Source organism: Hemicordylus capensis, chromosome 2, assembly GCF_027244095.1.
Source record: "Hemicordylus capensis ecotype Gifberg chromosome 2, rHemCap1.1.pri, whole genome shotgun sequence".
NCBI classification, from domain to species: domain Eukaryota; kingdom Metazoa; phylum Chordata; class Lepidosauria; order Squamata; family Cordylidae; genus Hemicordylus; species Hemicordylus capensis.
Window position 1 is genome coordinate 122,158,758 of NC_069658.1, and position 14,281 is coordinate 122,173,038.

General features: G+C 40.9%; 1 protein-coding gene and 1 long non-coding RNA gene across 12 annotated transcripts in view; one reads left to right on the top strand and one right to left on the bottom strand.

Moving 5' to 3' along the window:
- LOC128341659 (uncharacterized) overlaps window positions 1-5,910 on the top strand; it is a 45,203-nt gene extending 39,293 nt beyond the window's left edge. Inside the window, exon 3 of the long non-coding RNA XR_008314503.1 lies at window positions 5,764-5,910. This is a non-coding gene — a long non-coding RNA (uncharacterized LOC128341659). The remainder of the gene's footprint in view (window positions 1-5,763) is intronic.
- Window positions 1-14,281, bottom strand: part of MLLT3 (MLLT3 super elongation complex subunit) — a 236,238-nt gene that overhangs the window by 163,479 nt on the left and 58,478 nt on the right. The gene's annotated exons all lie outside the window — the stretch shown is intronic.

The following is a 14,281-nucleotide window of genomic DNA, read 5'->3' on the forward strand; positions in this document are numbered from 1 at the left end:
CTGCTTTGCAGAGTAGCAGTTTCCAAGCAACACCACTTGAAATCTACCAGACAGGTACGGTAGGAACAGAACCACCATAGAACAGTGCCATCCAATCCCACCTCCCTCAGGAGACCATGGTCGATGGTATCAAAACCACTGAGATCAACAGAGGATCAAGAGAGTCACACTCCCAGTCAGTAGCTAATTGGAGATCATCCATCAGGCAGACCAAAGCAGTTGCAACTCCATAGCTCACCTGAAAGCTGGTTTGAAATGTGTCTAGATACTCTGCTTCATCCTAAACTGCCTGGAGCTGAGAGGATACCACCCACTCAATCACGTTGCCCAACCATGAAAGACTGGGAACGGATCTCTAACTAACTAATACTGAGGGTTCCAATGCAGGTTTCTTCAAAAAGGATCTAATAGCCTCATTGACCAAGGAGACATTCTGCCCTCCATCAGAGAAGCATTTATAATATTTAAAAGACCCTCTCTGATCATACCCCTTCTAACTTGGCAAAGAGGCACCTTTTAACGTGGTGATTCTCTTTATTTAGCAGGGGGAGAGTAACTGGCCCTATCCACCCCCAGCACAGTACTTCCAGTGACTGTTGCTGGTGTCTATCTTATGTTTCTTTTTAGATTGTGAGCCCTTTGGGGACAGGGATCCATTTTATTTATCTTATTTATTTGTTGTTTCTCTGTGTAAACTGCCCTGAGCTATTTTTGGAAAGGCGGTATAGAAATCGAATAAATAAATATATATAGTTACAAGATGAAGTAGGCCAAGTTGGGCAAGGGTCAAGAGAACAGGTTGTAGGATGCACAGTCCAAAGCAGTTTGTCTACATTCTCAGAAGTCAAACTGAAAGTGATCCGATCTAAGAGGAGTTTCTAGACACCTCCACAGTAGACTCTGCAGTAACTGTAGAATCCAGCGTGGCCCGAATACGAGAGATTTTACCAATGAAAAGGTCATTACATCACAGCGAGTGACTGATGGTTCCAAGTTCAAATTCAAGGGGGAGGGGGACACATATTAGCCTTGTCAAAACCCTAGATTATCTTTGCAAAAGCAATTGATTAACCATACTAGTTCAGGACCAAGTATCTTGTTTTCCCCCCTATGGTAATGTGTGAATTACAGATTTGCAGAAACTAAATATGGGAGATATATGGGATATTGATGTGTATCCATGTTTACTCAGCTGGACATGAATTTGCAGAAGCAACGAGAGCAGAAGAGAATTGCTTCTTTGCCGCCCGCACTGCCAGAGCATAGATCTTCAAATGTACTCTGTGTTGTGATCTGTCAAATTCACACCAAGTCTTCTTCCACTTGTGTTTGCACTTTGCGCTTCATCACAAAGTGAAGTTTGGACCACATGTCACAAGTCAGGTGGGAATGTTCACAGGAAATATTTACCGAACCTTAAAAACTACAAACACTTAAGTAACACATATATGTGCAAGCAACACCGCAAGGCATGAACACTCATGAGGTCTCCCCTTTGAGCACACATTGTTGTGTATGTGGCCCATATAGAATCTTTACTCAAACCATGTCTAGCAATTGTAGTCTTCAACTCTAGTTTAAACATAAAAATAAAATCATTTGATTTTATTATTAAATCCAGTAAAGAGATTTTCTTCTGCAATCCAAATTATAATATTAATTTTTAACATTACAACTTTAATTTCATACAACCTTAATTTCATATAATTATAAGTGGTAATTATATCACATTTATATTATTTTCACACACATGCACACATACATCTCCAAAATTTAGCTAACACAAGCATGTGCATACACAGACCCCAACTGTCAACAGGCATAACTTTCAGAGCACAAAATTCTAGTAGTCTAGACTCCAGTGGTGACTGCTGTTAATAAAACTGTCCTGGGGTGATTGGTGAACTCCTCTAAACTTGTGTTTGGGCTTGCATGGGGAAGTTAGCTCAGAGAGGACAATTCCACGTCAGATTAAATTTGCACAAAGTTGTGGACCAAGGAAATGACTGGACTGACAGAAGGTTTAAGTTTCCAAAAGAAAGCCTTTATTGTGGCGGGGGGGGGGTTACAGCAGAAAGAAATGTGTGGTTAAAGCAATATTATTATTAAAAATACGTTTAACTGCACAGAGGCAATTTAGCTTAAAGTCCTAATTGTATAAATTCCCAGGTGGGCAAGAGAAAGAGTGTTTTTAGAGAGGAAGGCAGCTGGATTTAGAAAAAAGGGATAGAGATCAGCCTAGCAAGGGGCAAACATACATATCACCTGATCTGGATTAAGAGACCTCAGGGCTCCTGGAACGACCAGAGGACCTCGTTCCTAAGGGACAGCTCTGTCAGAGGCAGGGGCAAAAAGGTCGGAAGGATTAGTTGATAAAGATGAATCCACAAGGGTGCTCCATCCATGAAACTAGCTTCCTATGCTGGCGAGGAAGACTGGGAAGATCAGGCTGGGCAAGAAAGCTGAGTGGTACGAAAAGCTGAACACAGCCTAGCATGTAGTGGCCCCTTTAATTTTTTTCATCTCTGTGCGGAATAAGTTTTGTTCTGGGTGGCAGTATCAAGACAGTGTGTGCACATGTGCATTCAGAATGGGGCCTTCCTGATTCAACCTGAGTGGGATCCACGATGAACTCAGTGGACATCCAAAAACTTGTGAGTACACACACGTGTGCATGCCTTAGAGGGAACAGTGAAGGCATGGTGGCCTGTGAACAGTAAATCACCCAAGCAGCTGGTAACTTCAAGGTAGCTGGTATGCAAAGGGCACATTGGATCATGGAATTGGGGCCAGCTATACCCCACTTCACATCTTGGGGGGAACATGCCATTTGACCTTTTTTGTTGAATAGGTGTGCTGGGTGGGATCGGCAAGGATTCCATTGTTGCTGATTGCTCTTCCCGAGTGTAACTATGTGGGAATTGCCACAGCAAGCCATGAAAACTGAGTGCATAGATGTGAGGAAATCTTCATCGATGGAAAGTCCAATAATCTAATCAGTATTTTTTGATGGGTGCATCTCCAGGTCCTTATCGCTGGCTCAGCTTCTTGTGACCACGGGTCTTATCTGCGTTCTTCCAGCTGAGTTAACTGGTGCATTAGCTTGCTGCTATCCTTTGCAAAAGGAGGAGAAGGGCAGAGGCAGGTTCATTCCAAGTGCAGAGTGGCTTTGGCAGGACTTTAACTTACTTTAGTTAACTTCTGGGGTCTACTTAGGGTATCTCACATAGGGAGGGCGTACATCTGCTCCCTTTTCCAATTTGCTTGTTAGGAGCCAAATCTAGGGCGGCTGACCCACTGTCAACTAAGTGACCTGTCCCCATGTGCCATAAACCAAGAGCTCACGATGCTGTGAGGCTCCTGGGCATGTCAGGAGTGAGATCTCTAAGCCTGGAGACTCAAACAAAAATGAGGGGGCTCCTGGGAGCTGGCAGAAAAGCATTGTTAGTAACATAGCATAATTAAGTTGTAGCAATTAAGAGAGAGGAAAGTACACAATGTTGCTCCCCTAATGCCACTCAGCAAATCCACAGCAGAGACAGAACTTGAATCCTGACTGTCCAAATCATAGTTCGACTCTCCATGCTCAAATGGTAGCAAGCCTAAATCTACCTCCTTTTGATAACATACTGTTGTTGTTTTTTAAAACCACCAAAACAATGTTATTCCTAACAACAGTTTAGCAGCCTTCTGGTTAGAATTCAGGCTTTGTCTCCTTACAGCTCAAATGGAGATACCGCAACCCTTCCAATTTCTTACATACCACTATGTGGTAAAGATGCAAGTCCAGTGAGCTAGTTTTCAGATATATTTAACCAGAATTGAGGTTTTGTTCAACAAAAGAAAAGTGAGGGTCGGGGGGCAGGAGAAGAAATGATAAAAATAATTCCAACAAATATATAGTGTAAAATAAATCCCTAGCCCACACAGTGAAAAACCTCAGAGTCGAACAATTCAGTTGGGTCAGACCTGTTCCTCACTGCACTCTTCTCCTGAAGAGAGCTGATGTTGTATTCTTGCTTGTCTTATCTTCCTGCTTAGCTTGTCTCCCTCACTCTGACCCTCTCAATCCAGGATTTCTTTTCATTCCCTGCTTTCCTTAGTCTAGCACTTTTCTCAGAAAAAGACCCCTCTCAGATCCACAATTAAGAATTCTTAAGAATGTTTACTATGAAAACTTGTTTAAGTATAAACATAATAACTTTTATCATAAAGTTGTTTCATATTGCTGTAAGCCACCCAGAGACGGAAGTTGGGGGTGGTGTACAAATATAAGTGAAAATAAAAACAAACTAAATGCATGTCCAGGAACTTCTCAAATGCCAAGGCCAGCACACAGCATGAGGGAGTGTGCAGAGATTAGGAGAAACTCACATGATGAACCCAAGGGAGATCCTCTCCTTTTGGGGAATCCTCCCTACTTATCAGGCTTTTAAATAAGCCTAATTATCTGTTTCAAATTCTGGTATCCTAGGTATCAATTAATTTATTACAGACCAGAGAACCAACACAGCACATAACATGTAAAAACCATAAGATATAATACCCATAGTATACAATTAGCGACCAATACTATATCCAAACCATCACTATAACTTCTTTATGCAGTTAAAGAGTTGACCTGCTGCTTTCTTATAGCACACGCTATAGCACAAAATTTTGCTACCTTAAAGGTGGTTTTAGGGTTAACATCAGAGAGGAGGTTGTACATATAATAATCATCTGTCCTGCCTGGTAAATCAAACCAAAGTAGGAGTATAAGCAGAGAGTAAAACAAACAATACAGCAACACATGCTCAACCAATTCCACCATGCCCAAATGGCAGGGACACAAACGCTGGGAGTAAGGTATACTTACCCAGTTATCTCCCCTCCAAACAAGCAGAGGGCAACACATTAAGACATGCTAAAGTAAACGCTCTTTGAAGTTTTCAGGGTGTCAGATCCTATAGGCATTTCGCTGGAGCAAATATTTTATTAGAATTTCCTACAACAGTTCATGCACCATGCCCTGTCCTTCTGTAAAGCTACATCCCAAATACATTGTCTGATTAATTCCCTTGCCTTTGAAAAACCTAGGGAAATCAGCACTGGTGGGGGGCAGGAAATCATTCCTCCCAAGTTTCTCCTCAGTCGCTTTCCTCCAGCCAGACACAAAATTATCTGATAGAATGAAGGGGACCAGACTGATATTGTTTTAAGTGAGATATGGGCAAGTGTACATGGTTTGCTTGTTTTAGACCCTTTGGTCTAAACATTTCCCCCATCTTTAAAAAGCTTTGGACTGTGATCCCAAGTAAATTTAAGTGCATGACCACTGGAAGTCAGTTGCAAAACTCTGGTTTACAGCAATGGAGCTCTACTATGCAACAGAAAAGGCCACAACACTGAAATTCTTCCAAATCCAAATCAAATTTTCCTAGTTTAGAAAACCCTTGCTGAGCAAACACACACCTTTTAAAGTGGTGACAGCAGGAGGAGAACAAGAGGCCATATCCAACCCCAGCACAGCACCCCTCCAGAAGCTATTGCTGGTAACTGCCTTGTGTTTCTTTTTAGATTCTGAGCCGTTTGGGGACAGGGGACCATCTTATTTATGTATTTATTTTTCTATATAAACCACTTTGAGAACTTCAGTTGAAGAGCAGTATATAAATATTCATAGTAGTAGACAGAAGGTTATAGTACAAATTAATTTTCATATCAAGATGATTCATTTTAGCCTGAACGCAAAGCTTGACTCTCCCTTTTCTTCTTATACAGTTGTACCTGTATCAACTTTCTATGAATGCTCCAAATCTCTGACTCTTGATCACAATGGCGGCTTGAATACAAGCTCAGTATACAAGTATCCATTGAAACGAACTTAATGATTTCTATGTGAAGTGGAAGACTGTGTTGGTGTTATTATAAGACAGGCAACCGTTAAATATTTCTGTACTATTGAGTGCTTTTCCACAACAACAACATACACCAGTAAACCTGGAATGGATTTAACTCCTCCGAAGTCAATGGGAAAATAACTCCTTAATTATGCGGTTTTTCCAATCTGTTGTTCAGACCAAACAAAAATAGATTTGGTGGCTGACAGCCGAACTAAACTACTCATGAGTAGCCCCACTAAATGAGACAAGTTAGTCCCATTGATTTCAGTGAGACTGCTCATGAGTAATTTAGTATGTCAGCAAAAGTAAATAATTTTGAAAATGCAATCAATGCAATCAAAGTATAAACATTTTACCCACAAGACAAATTCTTCAAAAAATACTGCTTTTTAAGGAATATTAACTTTTATAAACAATGTAAAGGTACATGCCCTTCTGGAAGACTTATTTTTCTACCAGTGCAGAACAACATTCTTAAATCGGGCTAAACGAGATTTGGCAGCGGGGTAGCCAGCCTCCTGATTCAGGACGGGGGCTAGAGAGGCTACTTTCCTCCAAAAAAACCCAAAACAAAAAAAACCCCAAAAGGTTTGTGTGGGCAAGTGTTGCTAAACCCTCCCAAAGTTTTATGTTGCCACATTCAGCTTCAAGTACATTGGCGTCAAAGCTGGAATGGGGAGTAAAACCAGAGGGTTAAGCTTCCCTCAACTGCATTTCTGTTGTAGACACCCTCCATCACCCATTTTCTACATGAATGGGGCAGGCATATGAAGAAACAGGGCTACCACCCCACTGCCCCTTCACATCTAGCTTGGCCCTACAGTTGCAGTCCTAAGTTCTTTAAACCAGTTAATTTCAAGAGACTTGGATGCACTAATTCTGCTTAGAATTGGGCTGTATGAATTCTACATTTAACTTTCTTTTAAAGGATGTAAACGTAAAGTGGCATCGAGTTGGTGTCGGCTCCTGACAACCACAGAGCCCTGTAGTCTTTGGTAGAATACAGGAGGGGTTTCCCGTTGCCATCTCTCACACAGTATGAGACGATGCCTTTCAGCATCTTCCTATATCACTACTGCCCGATATAGGTGTCGCCCATAGTCTGGGAAACACACCAGCGGGGATTTGAACCAGCAACCTCTGGCTTGCTAGTCAAGTCATTTCCCCATTGCACCATTAGGTAATACTAGCCTCCAATAGTGTATTTTTTCCTTACTCGAGAGTTACTTACAAATAATTATCTTTCAAAGTAACATGTAAAGTTTAGCCTTATATATCATTTGAAGAAGGTGGTGAAGAATCATTTGAAGAAGGTAGCTTGCTGTTCAAATATAGGACATGTACATATTTCTGTCAAAGTAAAATGCAATTCTTTAGCTCTAATAGCTGAGGAAGGTTTGTACATGTAGATGCTTCTTGAGCAGTTTAAGCCTAACACACATGGCAAGAGCTATTTACCAAACAGAAAGATTTTTCTTTTCTTACTTGCTGTGACAGTTGGCCGGGGGGTGGGGGCAGCTGGGGTTACTTACACTCCTTTGTTCCTAATTCTCTGCAAATATTTCTGACAATGTTTCATAGAAATATTCATAGAAATTATCTCGCTGACTCCCCAGCCCCCACCTTCCCCTGCCTTGTCTATATAGCTTTCCAATCATACCACTTTCTATCACCCTTGCCTGCCCCCTGCCCCTTATCACCCTTGCCTCTCCACACACACATTAAACACAAACCAGTTTTAAATATTGTAACCATTTCCATTAGTAGGCTCTTATTTACAAGCTGGCTATTGTTCACACAGTGGTTTCTCAGGCTCAAAGGGGACCAGATATCTGGACAAGCTGACTGCTGCTGCCTCTACTGTGTGGCTGCCACTTCCTCCAGGGTTCCCCTTCCCTCTTCTTCCACTACCCCGGTGTGTTCCACAATTTGGGGCACTTCCTGAACCTGCACTAGGGGTGTGTATGAAACAAATTTTGTGTTCCGTTCCAAGCTTGGAATGGAATGCAAAAAGCACAAAATGTTCCGTTAGAACAACCGGGTGAGCCTGTTCCAACTGAGCAAAATCTGGTGTCTGTAGGCCATTCAGAAGTATATAACTTTATTTCACACAAACATGCAAATTACTTAAAATAGATAGGAAGTTGCCTTATACCGAATCAGACCATTGGTCCACCCAGCTCAGCATTGTCCATACTGAGTGGGAGCAACTCTCCAAGTTTTCAGGCAAGAGCCTCGCCCAGCCCTACATGCAGATGCCAGGGATTGAACCTGGGACCATCTGCATGCACAGCAGATTTTCTACAACTGAGTTACAGCTCCATCCCCATTCTAACATTGTTTACTTTCCAGCACTGTCCCTTCACATCCCAACTTTTTCTACCCTAAACAAGTGTGCAGTTGCACTCATTGGTAGCTAGACAGTGGTAGATAACGAACTGGTGCAGCCATTTCAAAACTATTTCCCCTAGATAACCATCATCTATTAAAAAAATAAACATGCATTTCATAGTTAACCTACATAGGATCCAAGTCAGCTCAGGATGTCTCTCCCAATTATTTTGCAGCCACTACACTTTGAAATAGCACTTTCCAGTGCAGTTTGTCCCTTCTTTAATGTCTGTTTTTCTCATATTTGCTCATTAGGCAGTATTGTATTTTGGGGGAAAGAAATGCCCAAAGCCTAACAAGCTTCATTAATGCCAGTTGTCCTTATGGAAAAGCCATGGCAGATTAAGCAAGGGAAACCTTCTCGTGCAGCACAGTTCCTTCCCATCCCATTATAATGTGCAGATTATTATTGGAGGACAGGCATAGCTAGTGGCAGAGCACATACTTTGAATACAGAAGATCCAAAGTCCAATGCCTAGCATCTCCAGATAGAACTAGGATATACGCCTGTCTAAAACCCTGGAGAGGCGGTGCTAGCCAAATTTAGATTATAATGAGCTAGATGACCAATGGTCCCATCAAGTATATGTTCATATGTATACAAACTGGCCTTTGTATGGCCAAGCGGCTGTTCCTATTTTGTGCCAAGGTACTGTACTGCAGGGATGAGTCATGCAACCTATTTTCAATGCCAAGGCTCAAGCCTGGAAAATATTAATTAGAAATACATTAAAAAGCCTCCCCCATTTTTTTAAAAAATGCAATTGAACACCCTGGTCACAAACTGGACATCTTGCATTTTTTTGCTCTCAGGCCCCACAGTTAGCAATTTCATGCATCTGACGAAGTGGGCTCCAGTCCACAAAAGCTTATGCTATAATAATGTTTAATCTTTAAGGTGCCCCAAGACATTTTGTTGCTTTTTTCTTCAACAGACTAACACAGCCACCCCTCTAAAAGCTAAACAATCCCTGTGTTATTGAAACAGACTCGCCACACTGAGGATTATAGAGAAAGACTTCCAAATCAGACAGTGGTGTTTTTGCACATGAGTAATTCACTACCACAACCATCCCTAGCGCTCTAAAATGCTCTACCAAGTCTATCACCTCCCTTCAAAACTTTTAATTTCCAAGACAAGTTCATCACTAACAGCCTTCCACACCAGCAACTCCATACTTTTACCAGTCTCTGAACTGGGATAATACTGGAAAAAGAGGAAACAAGTATTTTAAAAAGACCAAATTTATTGATACCCACCCACCCCACCCCCACCCCCTCCACCCCTGCCGATTCCATACTCTTCCGTGTTTAGGCAAGTATCAGATTTCAGAGCTATTCAAGATTTAGAAATTTCAGTGAAGATAAAAATACACTAGTATATTTAGAGGCACTAAACAAAAAGTCCCACTGCTCCATAAGAGAAAGTCTGAACAGAAATACAATACTAATTGTGTTTTCTATTTGTATCATTGAAATCCAAGTTTGAAGATGGGATCTTTTCAAGCTTCAAAACTACACAAACATAAATCCAACCAAGATTTCTTTTCATGAATGTTAAAAGCATCAATCAGAACACACCATAGAGTCACTTTTTAGCAACCATCACAGGCAAAGAAACTTAGTATTCCGTATAGAAGTGTGCACATACACTTACCCCATACAATCCTAAATACAACTTGCATAACACTTATGAAATAGCTAGCTGGTTTTTTCAAAGATGCAGATTAATCTTAAAATGCTATTAACAATAGGATATCTAGAATACTAATATTCACCTGTTAAAATTATCATTGATATTATACTGTATCATTGTCACATTTTACTGTTAAAAATAACCACAGCTAACCTTCAGCAGTAAGGGAGCTTGTGCTTCAAGGCATCTAAAATAAATCTGGAAGGGCAGCAAAGTTATATTATATTTAGGATTTATTCCCCAGCATTTTAACTAAATTCAGTTGCATGAAGAATACTCTTTTTTGCCAAACAGAAGTTGGCCCTCAAATCTTATTTTTATCCCATATTTTGTCCAAGTAGCTCAGGGTGGCACACAAAGTCCCCCCATTACCCTCACAACAACCCTAGAAGGTAGGTTCAACTAAAAAAATGTGGCAAGCTGAAGATCACCTGGTGAGTTACATGGTTGAGCAGAGATTTGAACCCAATTCTAGTTCTGCACTTTATCGACATCACCAAAGTAGTTTTCTTAGCCTAGCAATTGGAAACAAAATGACTTGTGTGAGAATTAAAAAGTTTACTTTCTCATATAATATTTTAAACACTAAACTAGCACCATTATAGATATGCAGAATGGAGAGAGTACTAATATGTCAGCATGACATCAGATCAGCTACTTTTCTGCTTACCAACTACACTAATGACTTCTTAAAGTGAGAATCTTCATGCCTAGTATGTAGCATATTCTACTCTATATACTTTACTGATAGCTATCAACATCTGTTTCCACCAAAAAACGTCACTTCTACTGAATAAATAGATTGAGGACTATTATGTAACATCAAAAGATTTAAGAAAAGTTTGGAGGGGCAAACATATGCTGTGACCTAATTATGGAACAAGTGACACTTCTGTGGTGACAAGCTATCAAAATGTATCAAGCATGCTATAAGATTAGCCCACACAAAATAATTATGCCAATTCTGCTAGACACAAAGCCAAAGGATTTTAAGTGCTGTTATAGTAATATAAATATGAATACAATACTTATGCATACAAGTATTTGCTAGTTATTGATATCAGTTTGGTGAACATATCAAGAGCTAAATCCTGCTCTTGAACATGCAGGTATTTAAAAACTGGGAGAGAAGTTTGATAGCAAGTAAGCCCAGAGTAGATATTTGGACAAAACATGCCACTGCTGCCCCGGGATCCTGGCAGCCAACAATGTGGAGATGTGAGAGGAAATGCAGAATATTATGGCATTGTTAATGTGTACTAGATGTAACAGAAGCTGGGAACAAGACACAAGGCTGCTATTTTCAGTGATAGCAATGGATTTATCATGCTGTCCACCTTGGCCCCAAGGAAGCATATGAACAGGACAGCCAGACCTGCTAAATTTTCAGTAGCATTAGATGAACAAGTAGCAAACTTGTTCTTACTCTACTAAAGCTTCTCCAAGACTAAATTAACAAATGAATTAGTAAATTCATGAAGGGCAGATTAAAAAGTAAAATGTTGTTTCCTTTGAAAGGCTGCTTAGTGCTGGTGGTGCTGTTGTAGATGAGCTGTGTATGTTTTGATTCAGGCAATATGCTTAAAACAATTATCCAAACAGCAAGTCATTTGGTGGTGTAATGAAGGAAGCAGCTTCTCTATAAACAAACACCTGCATTGATATATTGCAATATTTCTTTCATTAATAGATCATTTAAAAGCCAATCAGCACAAACAGTCCAACCCAAAGGGTCCACTTAGTTCAACCAGTGCAGCTAAATAACCCTCGATACACAGTGAGGTCAGGACAGAACCACATGAGTTGATGTCACATGCAAAAATATAAAATAGGGTTAAATCTTAGTAAGGATGTTTATAATAATCAAATAAGGCTCATTTATTATCCATCTTAATGATTCACTTAATGAACAGCCATTTTGAACATGTAATGAGAGGAACAGAGCCAGGGTGGGTTGAGGGACAAGGAGGAGAACTATCTCTACAAAAAGAAGAAATCAAAGCATAAGCTGAAGCAATTACCTGAATAAAGAGGTTATTTTCTTTCTAATTAAAAAACACCACTAAGGTTAATGCAGTATACTTTCTCATAGCTGACAAAAGTCTACTGTAAGTCTAGACTTCATTAAAAGACTAACGGATGGTTTAAAGGCAATCATACAAAACTAGGAAAGTGTCGATTTTCCTGACTGATTAGAGAGCTACTACAACCATGTATGTATGCATAAAAGTTTAAAAGTTGTGCATACTGACTGTCAAGCAAGCAAGCAATAGGTAGAGTTTCAAGCATGTCTGATAAAGATATATAAAGCACCACATCTTTCACTAGCATTACTCTGTGTGTAAGATTGATTTTACTAGTTATTACTTCCAGCTTTCCATACAAATGATAAGTAGTTTCCTCCAGTAAACACCAACTACTACTGTCATGCTGCTGATTCAAACATGTCATCACTCCCTTATAAACAAAAGTAAAAGTGCATTTGGCTACTCTTCTATTTGACAGAATGTACCACTATATTATACAGAGTATAGTTCTCTTCCACTGAAGTCAAGGGAACTCTTGCTCTTCCCCTCCCCGCCAAAGATACCAATAGTATGCCCCAGTGAATCCGTAAGAGGCAATCAACAAGTGTAAACAAAAGCTAATTACAGGACTCTTTAGTAAACTACAGATTTATCAAATTTCTTCTCTCCCCTCCCCCCCCATAAAAGAAAGACTGTGCATATTAATAATGCTTCTGGAATACACCATATCAGTGATTCTAGTGTATGCTGCACAAGAGTTGAGCAAAACAAATACTTTTCTGAAGCAAATACAAAAGAAGTTATGCAGCCCAATACAGTTTCAACTGTTTAAGGGCATTCTTTTGACCACCCCGCCCCAATGCTTTCTGTGGGAACCTGCTAAGGTGTCCCCAGGTTGCTAGCTGCCCATGTCCAGTTGTAGAAAGGGGAAAGGCTCAACAGTAGAAGGATGAATGCAGATTAGAATTTGGGCAGGAGCCCAGGTGTATGTCTGATCAAGAGCGAAGACAGGAAGGAACTGGGGAATCACACCTGAGCATGCTGGGAAAAGTGGGACAGACTTCAGCTACTTGAAAAACACCTGAGATTTCCTGTCTATCGGGAGCAAGGAGTGGAAGTTAACCCTTTGTGAGCCGTGACCTCCTACTTCGAGGAAGAAAACTCTGTAAAGTACTAACATTCCTTCCACATTTAAGGACTATCTCTTACTGAAATAACTCATTTCCCTATGTGCAGAAAGAAGATGAAGGAGAGTAGGGGCAACCCAAGTTACTCTGGCAACTGAAGCAGGATGCCTGTCAAATGATGTCCCTTGTCCTCATCTCCTGCTCCCTCTTACTTGGCACCCAGCAATGAGCTGAGCCCAGCTGGCTGACCAGAGGCAGATGAATAGCTGCTGCTCCTCCTATCCTGCACTGAATCTGAAAGAAGAAGGTGGAGGAGTACTGGGCCAGAGTACTCCACCACTGCTATTTCCTTCTATAGCTGTGGTGGACCATCCAGCAGCAACCTGGCCAAGTGGCTGCATAGATGGGTTGGCCCAGCCCCTGCTCACTGACTGCTCTCACCCTGTGAAGACCACCTCAATTTCTCTCATAGAAGGGCCAGCCCTGAGGAGCATTACAAACATTGTAAATGAATGTAACAGAGCCTTAATGATGAAGAAGCAGCCAAGATAGGAACCAAGGTAGTTCAGTCCTCAAACACGGCAACTTTGTCAAAATGGCTCCTCAGCCAAGTACATACACCAAACGTCTGAGCCTTCAGTACATTTAGTAGCAGGATTACTGTTGCATAGCACAATACCATTAAGGAAGAACCAACTATTTAGGAAGTATTCAGAAGTGCTGAGCATTGAGACAACATTATTTCACTTGGATTTATATTGCACATGTACTTCTCATACTACCCCTACCCACACTAACTGAGCAAAGAGTGGAGATTCTCTCAGATTTAGCAGGAGAAGCGGGGAGTAATGGTCCTTATCCAAACCCAGCACAACAGAACAGAGAGCCCTGACAGAGTGTAAAATCTGGGGCAAATCAGCCAGTGTGGGAGCCCCTTCTAGTTGATTTTAAGGGGGATTAAAAGAGTGGGCCCAGGATCGTCACCCTGTTGCCTTGCCCTAAGGACAGCCCTGCAACTTCCCTCCAGAGATTGTTGCTGGTGTTTTCCCTTGTGTTTCTTTGAAGATTGTGAGCCAATTGAGACAGGAAATTATGTTTTCTCTTTTTCTATGCAAACTGCTTTCAGAACCGTTTTAGCTGAGAAGCAATATAAAT